General features: G+C 38.6%; 1 protein-coding gene and 2 long non-coding RNA genes across 4 annotated transcripts in view; 2 read left to right on the forward strand and 1 right to left on the reverse strand.

Moving 5' to 3' along the window:
• The window catches only part of LOC149690622 (uncharacterized), a 72,003-nt gene extending 69,566 nt beyond the window's left edge, over window positions 1-2,437 (forward strand). Inside the window, exon 4 of the long non-coding RNA XR_016383774.1 lies at window positions 2,406-2,437. This is a non-coding gene — a long non-coding RNA (uncharacterized LOC149690622). The remainder of the gene's footprint in view (window positions 1-2,405) is intronic.
• Window positions 1-15,892, reverse strand: part of exd (PBX homeobox extradenticle) — a 216,829-nt gene that overhangs the window by 71,336 nt on the left and 129,601 nt on the right. The window lies entirely within an intron of this gene.
• Window positions 2,435-15,892, forward strand: part of LOC149690623 (uncharacterized) — a 60,376-nt gene continuing 46,918 nt past the window's right edge. Inside the window, exon 1 of the long non-coding RNA XR_016383773.1 lies at window positions 2,435-2,467. This is a non-coding gene — a long non-coding RNA (uncharacterized LOC149690623). The remainder of the gene's footprint in view (window positions 2,468-15,892) is intronic.

Genomic DNA, 15,892 nt, shown 5'->3' on the forward strand with positions numbered 1-15,892 from the left:
TGGTGCTTTAAGGTTGGCCGACAATGGTGCCCACTATACACCATCGTCTACTTAATCGATATTACCCGTTTTCTTTTTCTTGGAAACTCGCGAGAGACTAGTGTCCGATATTTATTTATTTTGGTTCAGGACACATCTGTATTTTTTGCTACCCGTTTATAAGTGTTTGAAAAAAAAAACGCGTACTAATTTATCTAAAATTAAATTATTACTCACCTAATTTAATATGAAGCCCCAATAAAAAAAGGGATTGTAAACACATTTTATCCTAACTCGAAACGTATTCTACATTTCATGGGAATAGTTTTTTACAATCCTTAGACTCCCGTTCCTTTAATACTTTTCGTTTTATATTCCCTTTTCTCTCTCTCTCTCTCTCGCTCTCTCTCTCTCTCTCTCTCTCTCTCTCTCTCTCTCTCTCTCTCTCTCTCTCTCTCTCTCTCTCTCTCTCTCTCTCTCTCTCTCTCTCTCTCTCTCTCTCTCTCGTATTATCCCGAGCAAAAGCTGTCTGTAAAGAATAGTAAATGGTCTAAGACGGAGAGGAGTGAAAGAAGAAAAAGAGGAATGCGCCGCATCTTGGAATAAAACCTTTAGGAAATCGAATAAAAATCGCTTCTTCGCGAATTTCATTTTTAAAATGGGTGTTGATTCGAAAGTAGAAGGGCACATATATAGCTTAGCCGGAGCCCGAAGGAGGATGGGAGGGGAAGCTCAAGAGGGGATGGAAAAGAGGATGGAGAGCAGGGGATGGAAAAAATTTGCGGAATAATGCGCGAGAATTCTCGCGTGAAATAAATGGAAGAAAAAGAAAGGAAAAAAATATACGAAGAAGAAGGAGAAGAAAGTCTGGAGAAAAGGAGACGATGTTATGCAGTAAAAGAAATATAAGCAGGGATGAGGACCATGGTAGCTAGATTCTGTTCTGCTTGCTCTGTAGCTCTGTAGTAGTACGAATTCTAGAAACCCACCGGGGTTTTTGATGGAAAAACGTGGTAATATAGAGAATTAAGGATTTTCCATAGGGGAATGCGTCGCGTTTGAATAATTTTTGGGATTAACAGGATTTATTATTTTGTTGTTTTTTTTTATCTTGGTTTGATATAAAATTCCCAAGCTATAAATAAACAAACAACAGTCATCAGTATTGTCAAAAATGATGAGCTTGCGTGTATTGCGTCAAACCGTTTTACAGGGGCCTATTGAAAATACATGGCCTTCATTACCCCTGTAAGTCAGCTTCTCTCTTAAAAAAATATACAGTGATGTTCGGCGTGCGAAACATTTCTACAGGCCCAAACCACACGATTAATAGATGGATATTATAGTATATTTTTACACTAAGAGACGCGTACACACACACACACACACACACACACACACACACGACACGTCACATCTTGGACCACCTTCCCCTCCCCTTACTCTTCCTTTTCTTCGGAAGATGCGGAGCGCAAAGAAGAGGAGGGTGTTGGTTCTGTTTCTGTAGAAAGAACTAGCTAGGCCTAAAACCGAGAAAAAGCACCAGAGAAGGAAGGAAGGGAATGAGGGATGCTGGAAGAAACTGCATGCTCTAAAAGAGGAAGGAAGGGATGAGGATGAAGAAAAGGAGAGAAGGGGAAGGGATCCACCTCCAGGTCTGCCGATAAAAATCGATTGGGTACGGCGCCGGCAGCTAATGGCTTTCCATTTGATTTCGCAAGTGCATGATAATGGGGGAATAGGGAAAAAGTGCACTAGCTCGTGCCTATATATATATATATACATATACGAGGATGAAAGGTAGAATAAGCCATGGGAGAGATGGATGATGGGGACAAACTCTGATGCTAGCTGATATTCACAACCACGCACCACCATCACCACCACCGTTTGGGTTAAGTAAGGGCCTTTTTCTTAGGCCTTACCGTTCCGTAACTATCCTCTTCATACCAATTTTCAACTACTACTTAACTTATTCTTATATTCCCTAAACCATATGAGAATTATACCTTGAGATGGATGGTAGTAGTATATTCAAATTATGTTGGTAACTATTAATGTATCTTGATAAATATATTGTTTTGTTACGGGCAAAAAATTGTAGTGGGGATTTTTGACGTCCGGAGCGTGGCAAAAGGTCCGTCGTCAATGTCCCCCCTCCCCCACCCCCTTTTTGCTGTCTTTCTTTCGGAGCTGTCATTCGCAGCTGTTAAAGACATACTTCTAAACTTGTAGTATACACTATGCCATTTGTCACCAACACTGGAAGTTAGCTTGCTGTATTTATTTATTATAATATTTTGCCCCTTATGGCTAATCTCTCTGATATTATGGCCCATTTAGTTTTTAATAATATATTAATACAATATTTTACTGAATGAAATTAATAAATATAACCCTTTTTTTTTTCCTATTTTTCGAAACAGATTCGACAGTTATACGTCATCTGTACGTCATTATGAGATGATCTTCCCGTAACGTATGACAGGTAAGAGAAACGTTATTTTTGCTATTTTATATAAGTTAATTAAGTTTGTAATTAACATTTTACTCAAATACGGTAACCTTTTTGAAGTATTTGAAAGCTTTGAATCAGGAAATGTAGTGGTTTTATATTATTATTTTTTTGAAATGGTTCAGGTTAAATTTACCTTCCTTTTTATACCTCTTGAAATATTTTAGTGGAGGGAGATAAAAAAAAATCCCAATGCTAAACTATTCTCTCTCTCGGTGCATACACTTTTCCTTTTCTTGGTGTATAGCAAATTAATTTCGGGTCCCCGGGCCCCCGGTTTGAGTGAAGAAATATGGAAAAAAGCTTTCCTCATTTGCATATACTTTACCACGCGAGCCTAAAACTCCCGAAACTCTCTGAGAATGTTGGGTGAATTCAGTACACCAAATCTATTCCAAACTGCGACAACTACTTAATACTACCTACAAACTTTGTTTCTAATATAATTTCTTTTTTTCTTTTTAGTGTAATTATTACGATACTAGTTCTAAATGCGAACATAAACCAGCGTTAACTGCGCACGCGCCTACTTAATACACCCACCAAACCTTTTTTTTATGCTTCCCTTTTTGCAAATTCTAGACCCAAAGGTCCCGAAAACTATGCGGGTTTTCTAAATAAATGCTAATGAAATTCATTCCCTGCACACACAACGTTTTGTGTATAGGCAAAAAAAATGTACATAAAAAATCATTTTGAATAATTCCAAGCTTAAAAAAATAACCACAACCCGCGCTCCTGTGTCGGTAAAATTAGATAAGCTGTACTTACACAAAATGTACACGAAGTCCCCCTTTCCTCCCACCATTGTTTTAAAACCCCTTGGAAAATCTTTATCGACATTTAAAATCGTTTTGATTCCATTTTCTCTAGTATTTTATATTCACAAAAACGACCCCATTTTAAACAGATTTCAAAATCCACCTCGCCATAAAAAAAGGAAACTAAAGGGGGACCCCTCTGTCGTTTTAGAGGTTTTAGGTAGTAAAGGTGTATCCAAAATACCCGGCGCGCTCGACTATGAGATGGGTGATAAAAGTTTTCCCTAGTACAAGGCCTAACCTAAGCCTTGGCCCGTCTAGGCTGCGCTGCTAGAATGGAAGGAAAAATAGCCAATAAAACCGCGAACGTGATGGTAGTAAAGACCCGCTCAATTTCCGCCTTTCTAGGTAAACGATTTTGATGACCCCAAACCAACCCGGGGAAAAGAAACAGAAAAAAAAAAACAGTTTTATATAGATTTGACCACGTGCTCGCGTGAGTCTAGGGGTTCAGTTCGAATTTGGCGGGAAAATATTGTGTAATATCACCCCATCTGACGTTGCACTTGGTCAGTAACTCGGGTATACGTTCTTTAATAATTGGACTCGTCCAAGTAAGGCCTAGATTCGTTATATGTCACCCTCCAGTTTCCTTTGAGAGAATGAGTCTCTAAGTTCCTCAGCCCAGAGTTAGGCTTAAGAAAAAAGGAGGGGGAAAACTGGCTGCCTAATGACCCTTAGAGCCCCCAGAATCTAACCCTCATTCTTTCCCACACATACAGACACACTCGCACACATCACCTCCGCAAATCCTCGGCGCATACGCCACTGTTTTCCAACCTCTCTGTCACTGTAGTCCAAACGCGTCATCCATATACCATCAATGACGTAGATCAGCTCCGGAAACCGCCTTTATTTTTACTGTCAACCAATATTGTCATTTTCTTTCTATTCCTCACGCGCTTTCTTCGTTTTTTTTTTCTTCACACCATACATACCATACTGGTGTGGTGGCACGCGCTTTAGTTTCGCGCCAAAAACGTTACACGCGCTGCGATGAGAATCTTCTACGTAGGAAGGGACTGGACTGTAAGGAATGCTTCGCGCCAAAATTTTTTGGGATGGTTCGTAATCCCCCCCTCACCATCCCCCCTCTTTCGTGTCATTAGGCAAAGATGGCGGGGACCTAGCTTTTTTTTATCAGTATCTTTTCTCTCTTTAAATTCTTTGTCGTATTGGAGATGTCTGGGAATACCCATAAGAAAATTAATTCCACACTTAAAAAGGCGTTTTTTATTTATTTATTTAGGAAATACTAAATTATTTTAGGCTTAGAAATGGGAAAAGATCTATTAAGCATTGTAGATATATTCATCTCGCAAAGTGCAATACAATAACGCGGCCCCGTATAAAGACAAACAGTTGTAAACATTAATATATATATAAGATTCGGTGTAGCTAAGCCTTTTCCTACCCTTCTCTCTCGAGTTCCCTGCTAAGTCCTACTATACAATACATTTCGAGGAAATAAAACAATCATAATATTGCGCTCTCTCTTTCTCTCTCTCCTCTACTGATCCTCTATAGAGGGTATACGTTATGTAAGTAAGAAAAAGACGGGAAGAGATAGGAAAGGAAGCCAGCAGAATCTAAGAGCTGCTCTAGGTTAGGTTCGCGTTGAGTCTCGCGCAAGAGGAGGAGAGGGAAGAGGATGGGAGAAAAAAGGGCCAGGACTAAAAAGTAATAAGAAAAGCTAGGGAGCTTCTCCAAGGCCTAGTGAGGAATAAAGGGGTCCCCAGTCTTGTTTCTTAGGCCCCCGACTTAATCAGAAGGCGAGTGCAGCCAGGCTTCAACCCTTTTAGTCGGAATTCCCCAGCATCGGCGCTGCGGTCGGCGGCGCAATCCGCGAAATTAACGAGGAAGGCTTCCCCTAGAGCGCCTTTCGGTGCGGAAACGCCGGCCTAGATGCAATCCAACCAACCCTGAGCAGAAAGCCTTCGTCTTGCCTTGCCTTTGCCTTGCCTCGCCTTGTGCCTTCCAGGGGATTTCTAGAACCCTAGCTAGCGCTTATAATTCCGAGTAAAGCCGCTTCTATAGCTTATATAGCTTTCTCCCATCGCTTGGGACTTCGAGATACACACTGGGTCTGCATGGGAAACCCATAGTCGCTATTGAAGATAACAATTGAAACTTGTACATAAGTTCTGTTGTTTATAATATTATGACTTAAATATGGTATACCACATGCTCGATTTGGGTTAATCTAAGTAATATTTCGAAATTGTTTACTGTAGAGTTTGAATTACATGGTCCTCGTTTAAATTTGGATCACTTACGTTGACAAGATTTGAGTCCCTTATGTCATAATAAGTCACTTAAGCTCATCCGCTTTAAAAGAAAAAAGGGGTTTTCTTGGCAATTTTTCCTTGTTTTTAATAAGACAGATCACCCCACGTTCCTCGCTCCACCTTATAGGACAAACTAACCTCTAACCATCCGTCGTTAGTGATTTTAAAAAGCGACAAGAAGACATGAAAGGATGACCCCCTTCTCTCTCTTTCCTCCCGTCCGTATCGTTGGCAACCCTGTCCCCTTGGAGAGCAGAGAGAGAGAGAGAGAGCGCGCGGAAGGATGGGGGCCGATAGGCAGAGTTAATCAGGGCAGGTGACGGGGAAAGATTCCTTGTTTCGGCTCAGAATTAATGAGTAAGTCGAAGGGGGACCAACCCCCCCTCCTCTCTCTCTACGGAGTCTAGCCTCTCGCCCCAACTGTTGGGTAACCCCCAAAGGTCCCCACTCCTTTAGACCTATACTTCAAACCTCCGACCAAGCGACCAATTCTCAACGATTCATTTGCATGCGTTGTCCCGCGTCCCGTTGAAGGCGCTAGCGGTCAAAACCCGGATCCCAATTTGAGTCTGCCTTATTGTTAGGCCTAATTTGAACGGGGCCCCCACTCTTGCCAATATTGCATATTTAATTTGGGGAATTCAAACGGGCTGGACTTGAGGCGATAGCGTTCGAATTGTAAAGCGGAAATTTTGTATATCGGAGATGCGGACAAGCTTCGAATGCTCGGTTTCCCTGGGGATACGTGTACCAATTTCGGTTGGAATTTTCAGACAATCTTAGACTGTAATCATTCTAAGCTTTTGCCCTCTTGTAGCTTAACGCTTTACCTTGTTCCTTTTAAGTAAATGATATTCAACCTTGCAACGTTATCTTAAATATTCAGGCTTGGGTTGTACCTTTCTTGGCACTGTCAAGCGACGTTGAAAGTATATCCCTATCACGCAGCGCCATAAATTAATAGAGTAGACGCTGAAACTTAAACCCCCTTTTCGCGAAACTCCTTCGCGGGGATTTGGATACTATAGTCTTAGCCTTAAAGGTGTGTATACGCAGTTAGGCCCTTTCATATAGAGGAAAAGCGCACGCGAGCCTTCTCCGGAGGCTTGGGATCAAGAGGGAATTTCCCGCCAATTCATTACCAAAACAGTGACTATCTCCCGCCTTTTCCAAGGCGAGCGAAAGCGCGCGCGCATATCTATCTATATATATATATATATATACCGCCATGAAAATATATAATTTTTTACATATAAATTATATATAAAGTAATTAATAATCTAATTCATTCGATAGATTTCCGGAACTGGCTTTCTAGAGCCGTAATTAAAGGGGCTTTCCGTTTTCCCGCGACGCCCGAGCTCTCTCCCCGACTACCAATATTTATTAATTTGTTGGGAATTGAATTGGAACTCTTGTTTAAAGGAGGGTGAAAGGCGTAGGGAGGAGTTGATATTTAGTCTAAGCGTAAGACTTCAGGGGCTTGTCGGATACGTCGTCGGTCGCCAAGATGGAAATTTTACTCTGTTGATTATTAGAAGTATCGATTTCAATCTTTAAACTCCCTTCGAGAGAGATACAGGGAGGTGGGAAGATTCACTTACTTGATTTATTAGCTTTGGGAATATGGTATTATTGAAAGGTAACCTTTGACCCACCTATCTTTGGAATTAATTAAATAAAACCGGCTGGTTGAAGTAAGTAACTAAAACAAAAATTTTGATTGGAAACCACCTGTCAAAAACCTCAATCATTACGTGGCAAAGCCTGGGGATAATAATTAATTAGATTTAAACCCACGTGGGAAAATAAACAATAAATAAATAAATAAATGAAAAAAAAAAAAAAAACAACAATAACAAAAAGGTGGGCGCTCTACTCGTACGCCAGTAAAACGGTTTTAAATTGAAGCTCGTCTCGTTTTGGTCGGTCTCTCACTCTCTCGCTCGCGCTCTCGTTTTCGGTAGAAAGATTAAGTATGATTACTTTTCATGAATAAGAACCTCTCCTCTTTTTTTTACTACGACGACTAGCCACATGTGGATAGGTTAAGCGATAAGGACGCCCTACGCGGTCAAAATCTGTACTAATAATAACGCACTCTTCCTCTCTCTCTCTCTCTCTCTCTGGAAATCACTCTCCTCTTTCTCTCTTAGATAAGGAAGGAAAAATGGTGAGGCAAGAGCAAATGAAGGCCTTTTTGCTCGGAAAAATTGATGACTATTTAAAGGTTTTCTTTGTGTGTGATTTATCGAAAATTTTTACCCTCCTTCAACTATACACATCACTTCTCAAAAACTAGAAGGGCTTGACTTGACCCACATTTATTATTATTATTATTATTATTATTATTATTATTATTATTATTATTATTATTATTATTATTATTATTATTATTATTATTATTATTTTTGCTTTTCAAAAAGGGAAGATGCAATCAATGTTTTTTTAGAAAAATATTTATTTTTCTCTCTCTCTCTCGCTACGAAGCGCCTGTATAAGTGTTCCAACCGCTACACACGCCTGTATTGCAAGGAAGTTAATAGTAAAATAGCCAGGGGCAAAGCTTTAGAAGATGTTTTTGTTTTAAAGAAATGAGTTTTTTTCAAATTTCTTATTTTATTTTTTGTACATCCCATTTTCTGCTAGCAGTTCTATTCCAGATTAAATTTATCCCTTTGTTTTTTTTAATTTCCTCTAAACCTTTCTTTTTCTTTCTCTCGCTTTCTACTCATTACTATCCTTTCTCCCGCTACGCATCGTGGATATAGTAACAATTCTTTGGGTATAAAAACTAATATGATGCGCCCCGAAACTAAACTAAAGAAAAGAAATATTTTCCTTTTTCTTTTCTTCAGTTTTTATCCCCATTCTCCTCGACCATTTTCATCTCATCAGGAATTTACCGCGGTGTTAATGATAGAGATGCATTCTGTCCAGATGAAATTAAAAAAATAGATGTAGAAAATAATAATACCGACCTAATAATATTGAATTTATTTACTGAATATTCGGGATGATTTCAATATTTTTTTAGAAAGGTTATAACATGTAAATTATTAATTAAAACGGTACAAATATAATAACGCGAGGGCCCCAAATTTAGTACACGGTTCAGTTTCCAGCTGAAAAATAGTCCTGGGATATCTTATAGCAGACCAACCTTCCTGGACCATCTTTACCCAGGCCCCCAGAACAATGAAAAAGGGGTTCAAATTCATCGGAAAGCGACTGGAAGCGTTCACCATGTGTAGAATAGAGAACTTTAGTATGGCTCGAGGCGAGCGAGTTCTCTTTCCGTGGCGCTCGCGCTTTCTCTGTTTTCCCGCCTTTTCCCCCATCTTCCATCCTCTACTCCTCTCTCTCTCTTTTGGCGCGCGCTTCTGTCCCGGGTTTTCGCGCACGTGCTGATGTTTAATGGGCCTTCCACTCTTCGTTGTTTGCGAAAATTCCATCATACACTTCATTAATTTCTCATTCCTATGCAAATGAAGACAGGGGATTTAATGACATTTTCTATAGGCAAGCCGAAAGGCCGTTACCCGGCGTAAAGAAGACCACCCCTCCCTTACTACCACCACCTTCTTTTCCTTTTCTCTTCGCTTCCTAACACACTATTCCTATCCTATAGGTATGGTAATATATATAACAGGAAGTTTTCTAAAAATGGGGAGAAATACTCTTCTCTCTCTCTCTCTCTCCAGCCTCCGAGCATCCCTTCTCCTCTTGGACTTCTCTCTCTCTCTCTCTCTCTCTCTCTCTCTCTCTTCTCCTGTACTGTATAAATAGGGAAAGGGGTGAGGATGGGATAGGAGCATCTTTCCTATACCTTTACTAACATCCTCTCCAGCCTTTTCTCTCAGGGTTTGTTTGACGGCAAATATTCCGGCGTGCTCGCTAACTTATTATAAAATTCTTTACTTTTTTTTTGTTTGGAACCCAAACTTTTCTAGCTTATATACTTCCCATACTTTGATTTTACCACGTGATAGGCTATTAGAAAAGTTAAGGGTACCGCTAGAGTTTGTTGGGAACATTATTCCGATGAAATTTTTCGTCTACAACGATCACAAAAGCGAGTTTATACTAAATTAAGTGACGAATGATTATTATAGATTTTAGACCATTTTAATCTGGAAACTGAGTAAAATTAACCCTTAAAGACAGTACGTTAACACTGTCGTATTTATGCGTAACTTCAAATAAATCATGTTGCTTTCTTTTTAGTAGTATAGCTAAGAGCGCGAAGTAGCTAGCTCGGGATTCTAGAAAGAGGGTTTTTTCAAAAAAGATTTTGAGTGACGCGACGTGAAATTCCCAGAGCTTTCAAAACTCGAGACGTTAACTCTCGGAAACGCTAGGGCCCGCTCTAGCTACTTTACACTGTGTTTTCTACTCACTACTCTTCTAGAGCTAGAACAGAATCTCGCGCCAAACAGAGGCGGTTACGAACAAGGGGAATGGAAGGTGGGGGTGGAGGGTTCGTAGTAGAAGATGGGCGGAAAAGGCCCGTGATTAATCCTTCCAATAAAGGCACCCTCTAAGGGTGACAACAAGACAAATTAGCATGAACGAAGCGGAAAGCCCGGATTCGAGCCAAGTTAAAGCTAGGGCTCGCGCGCTTATAGCTCGCTGCTGGGCAACAAGTAGCTACTACTACTACTGCCTACCGTATATATGCATGCCCTAACCTGGGGTGAAGTTAGGGGCGGACAGAAGGGGTGAGAGTTTGGAGACCAGGCCCCCTTCCCCCAAAAGCTTGATGAAAAATTGGGGCTTTAGAAAATTTCTCATCTTGAGAGTTTGAGCTGAACTGAGCCTAGCGCTCCCTTGACTGCTGTGTGTAGGGTATCATGTTCAAATTTGAACGAAGTTGATGAAGAAATATTAATTTAACAAAAAAATTGTTATTAGAAAGATGAGTTTCCATGAAATCTTAAAAATGTTTAACCTATCATGATAAGGAAGTTAAGAAATTCCTCTTCACTTTTCCATAATTTAACATGACTAAATAAGGGAAAAGGGGGGGTCTTTACTGAAGTACACGCGGGTAACCTTTATCTCCCTGGGTATTATCAAGTTAAGCGCGTGTTTGTCCCATCGCGAAGTCTAAGTTTTATAATAAAAGCAAGATCACATCTCTGGTTTCCACACGCTGTCGTCTATATCTGCTGTTGCTGCTAAGCCTCGTCCGTTTATTGCGTGATAGAATATTGTTGTAATTTGCGTGTTTACTAGACGTTGATAAATGGTTTTTTCCACCGAAGGAGAGCCGAGAGAGGGGTAGTTGTACCCTTCTAGGAGCGCCCCATACCATCCTCAACCCCGCGCGCTGCCACTCGTGGCATCTCTCTCTCTCTCACTCTCCTCTCCTGATCCCTTGATGCGGAAACTGGTAGCGGGCACGAGTCGAGCCACGAACTAAAACATCATTAGTTTCTTTCTCGCGCTCCAAGCAATGACATTTCGAAACACCCCCAAAACACGACCCTGGCTATTTTTACTCTTAGACTATTTTTAAAGAGGTTTTTTTTCTTCTTATTCTTCGGCTTCGTTGTAAGCAGGATTTGAGCGCAAAATTGAAAAATTATTCAACGGTTGTGTTTTGTTAGTAGTCTCTCGCTTGCCCAGTGTGTGACTACATAATTTTGAAAATTCTATTATATTTGAAAGTTAGTTCATTATTGTGTCTGTACAGGGATATATAATTTTAGAAGTCTGTATTAATTCTATATGATAATTCTCTATTTTATATCAAGAATATTTGTTTATAAAGGTCCGGTAACGGTTTTTTTTTGCGTATATTAAGCATTGGAAAAAGAACTATATCTTTAATAGCGCTAGGGTCTTTGGAGCGTGGTAAGAAAGGCGCTATGGGGTTAAGATAAATTGTCCAAGAGTGTAAGTGCTCGCTGCTGCTATAGCTAAAGGTATCCATCCACCGTACCATAAAAAAGAAAAATATACATACAAAGGATTCAGGAAACTAAAAAAAAAAAAAAAAATTCAGTGTATTTTTTTATTTTTTTCGTGTATTTTGGTTGGGTCTACTGGTTGTAACAAATCATAGTGAATACTGTTGGATAATATATCTTTCTACTTCCTTCCTTTTCCTACGCTTCTCTCTACTCTCCCATTCAAAAATATTTTGGGAGACTTATAACAGCATAGCGTACGGAGGAGAGCCAAGAGACAAATTTACGGGCGTGACTCAACCATCAAACCTAACATTCATTCTTTTCCCGGTTTTATATATCTCCCTACCCCTCCCACTTTCTTCACAACCCTTCCTGGTTTGTTTGAAACGAAATCTACCACCTACACAGGCACCTTTTAACTCTTTCCCGAGTTCTTCGCTCATCTTTACTTGTAAATTATTTTTATTGTGGCCTTTGATATTGGAAAATTTACTAATTAATTTCAGATTTATATTTCACGTGCTAGCCTGGTACCCCAGCGCGTGAAATTTCACTTTGTATCGAGATTATATTGGATTAATAAATAAATAATCATAAATTAGGGTTCGTACAAACCCTGAAAACGTGGAAACGTCAGGGAAATAAATTGTTGACTTAAAATTTAGGGAAAACTCGGGGAAATTTACAATTTTTTTAGTAAAATTCAGGGAAAACTCGGGAAATTTGTAATTTTTAGTAAAAATTCATGGAAATTTGTGGGGCTCGAGCACGTTTGTTTTGATGGCGTTGTTCCAATGGGAAATATATGGGGGAAACACCTGGGAACGTCAGGGCAGTCTGTTTTCCAGAAGTTGTACGAACCCTGATAAATATAGGTTGGATATTTTCGTCTTTGTTCAACGGTACTCTCATCTTTATTAAGAATTTTTCTACAGGAAAATCATAGATATACAAAAATATCCCCCATCTTCCGCCATTCTCTTATATAAGTTCTCATCCCCAGCATAGGCAATGCAATGCAATGCAACCCATACAGAGTTCCCTTTTTCCCTATTTCACGCCTGGGAAAACACGGTTTTCATTTTTAGCAGCCTCTTCCCACGGATGCTGCGCTGTATACCACCACCACCACATCTTCATCCTCCCCCACCCCCTATCATCCCTTCCCTTCTTTTTCGGGAGATTCGATTCGTCCCACCTTAAATATTCAATAGATACAATTCTAAACCTCCCTCTTATCTCTAATCTATCAGAAGCGATAGTTAAAAAGCGGGGGACAGATTCTGGATACATTGCATAATCTCAAATAACTGAAGACTCACCACTGTATCCCTAGATACAATAGGGACTTTGTCCTTACGCAAGGATCTGGATAGAGAGAGGATGGGGCCCGTCTTTAATTCAGCCGCAGTTTGCTTTGAAGTTTAAGCCTAAACTCTTATTAGAAAATAGCGAGACATTAGTTTAGAATTTGGTGCGTATTAAGGGTGATTTTGACTAAGGAAGATGCTAAAAGGACCGAAGGGTTTGTTAGCCACATCACAGCGACTCCAGTCTTTCCTTAACCCTATACTATATCGCACTCTTGGATTGCGCCCCTATATTAAGTAAAAATAAGGGTTTTTCTATTAGAATCCTCCGTTAAACTAAGGTTGGATTATAAACCAACGTCTGTTGTACTTTTAGTCACGTTGTTCTATAAGATCTATCAGTCTTTCTTAGTAGTGTCAAGTGACATCGTCTCCTCCTCTCATTCCTATACCCATCTTCCCAATCTTGCGCGGCTAGGGTAGACTTTCTCTCTTTTTCACACAGCATCCTTCTCTCTTTTCTCCGCTTGGTTTTGGTTACCATGGTAACGGGGCGACAGTATCATTAGTCCTGCGAGGATTTCTCCAACTCTTTTGTTACTGTATCGCGCGCGCAAAAATTGGATAGTGTTGTGTGTGTGTGTGTGTGTGTGTGTGTGTGTGTGTGTGTGGAGGCGTATCCAGGTTGAATTGACAGCGCGTGAAAAGGTATTCCCCCTTCTTATCTCTTAGAAACGAAAGGTTAGAAATAAGACGCGGGATATCGTTACACGCGCTGTCATTTCAACCTGAAACACGGGGGATAGAAAAGGATAAAAGGGGTCGTCTTCCAACGAAAGAATCTTCTCTCTCTTTCTCTTTTGCCATACAAAATAATTTCGCGTCCGAGAAGATTTGCATAAGCATTTTCCGAGCCTACTTAAAGTATTTTCCTAAATGGAAAAATACCTTAACCGAGCTAGGGTTAACACGTAATACTTATTGATGTTATGAAGACGTATAAAAGGCTAAATAGATAACAAATAAACACTGTATCAAAGTCTGTCTGCTGACTTGAAGCCAACAGAGATTAAGGCAAAATAATGATAGGTATCTTATTCTTATATTAATATAGTGAAAACTATCATGAATATTACCAAATTAATAAGGATTGTTTCTTACAATTATTTTTTCTAAGCCTTAATTCAATATTTTTGGTATAAATGAAGTAATTCAAGTGTTGGGCAACTTAAGTAATAATATCTGAAATGAATCGGTTATTTTCATTGAAGTCACAACACAACGTTAGTTATAATACTATACTATATATATAGGGGGCACCTTTAACAATTGAATTCGTCACGATACTAAATTTAGATGACGTTTATATTTTGTCACTGACAATCCAATATTTTGTGGATAATGGTGACGAAGACTAAATTAAAATGTATGTATATATGCATTATTTCGATCCTACAAATGCTGACGTCAATACCTCCCCTTAATTACTCAATCCGGGGTCCTCGTGTTAAATAAAACCATTCAAAAGGACCAACAGTCGAGTACACCTAAAAGAAACCCACTACTCTATCATGATTATCATATTGTCTCCCCAGCGGTTTTATATTTGAATTAATCTAGATTAGAAATTTAAATTAGATAGATATAAAATTTATAACTCGGTGTTATTTTATGCGTAGCGTTGTTATTGGGTTATAAATATCCCCGTAGATTGTTTAGTTGGGTCTGTTCTTTTCTGTAGATGTTGTTTTCTGAAGGACTGAATTAATTAAACGTATACGCTGTGTGGGGGATTCAAAAAAAACATACAGGATTTTTCTTGAGAAAATGAACCGTCTAATTTGCATAATAATTGTTTACCGAGTGATTAAGATTCAGTTGTTACCGTAAATATGTCAGATTGCATCCGGGTTATTAGACTAATAAACACGAAAACGTTAAAAAAATAAATATAGATATAGGAAAAGCGTCGTGACGTCATCTCTAAAAAATTTTAATTGTACAAATAACGTAGCAGGGGCTTGTAATAGATTTTTTCATTTCAAAATTTTTTGATAAATTTTCCCAGAAAAGTCAAATTCCCTGACTTCTATCACCAATATTCAAAATTATAACACTTATTTGTAGAATAGTCAGAATGTTGTGATTGTGATTATCAAACAATTATGAAATTCTCTGATTTTTAAGACAACTGTAGAATTTCCTATGAACCATACCTGACTTTTTAAGGAAAACTCCAATTATAAAATTCAATAGAACATTTTAGACTCAAATCCCCCATAGAACTATCCCCCTGTACTTCGCTACCACCCGTTTTTGCAAAGCCCTGTATAATTAAATAGTCTAAGGAAATTGAAAAATATTTAAATTTGATATCTATCTTCAAGAATTTCTTAGCCACTGAAGTTTCTATGACCTTTTTAAGTACGGCTCAATAAACTCTAGTCCAAGTCGTAAAATAAATCTTAACTTATTGCAATGTGGAGATTCTTGTGATTCTGGAAACGCTCGAATGATTTTCTCGAATTTTAATACAAAATATTATTCTGTTTTTCAAGAAAGAAAAAAATCTTACTCTACTATAAAATATAGCCAATTTTAGGCAATATATACGTAATTAGTATATATGTATATACTCCTTGTGTAAGACCCGATTCAAATTATTTAAAATTAATGATCTTGTTAGACTTTCTAATGAGTCCGTTACGGTACAATAAATATCGTTTACTTGTTGTATACCCCCTTGCCGTGGTATATTAGCATTCATCCATCAGTGTCACAAATAAATGAGCCCAAGAAAAACATTTTTCTTACCTGCAAATAGATAGGGAAAAAAATTAATTATCATTATTATTATGAATTTAACATTAATCATATGCAAATTTAAAAAAAAATGGAAGCGAATCAAAGTTTTCAAGTTGGTTTAAAATAATGAATTTTATTTTAAATATTTAATGAAATAAATATTTAAAAACTGTAGAGAAAAGTTGTGCAAATAATAGACCAAATTTGTGTAAAAATAGACCAATGTTTCTAGATTAATTATGGAAATTACTGATGA

This window comes from Phalangium opilio, unplaced genomic scaffold, assembly GCF_054372755.1.
Source record: "Phalangium opilio isolate 3A_F unplaced genomic scaffold, DU_Popi_V2 ptg000031l_1, whole genome shotgun sequence".
NCBI lineage: Eukaryota > Metazoa > Arthropoda > Arachnida > Opiliones > Phalangiidae > Phalangium > Phalangium opilio.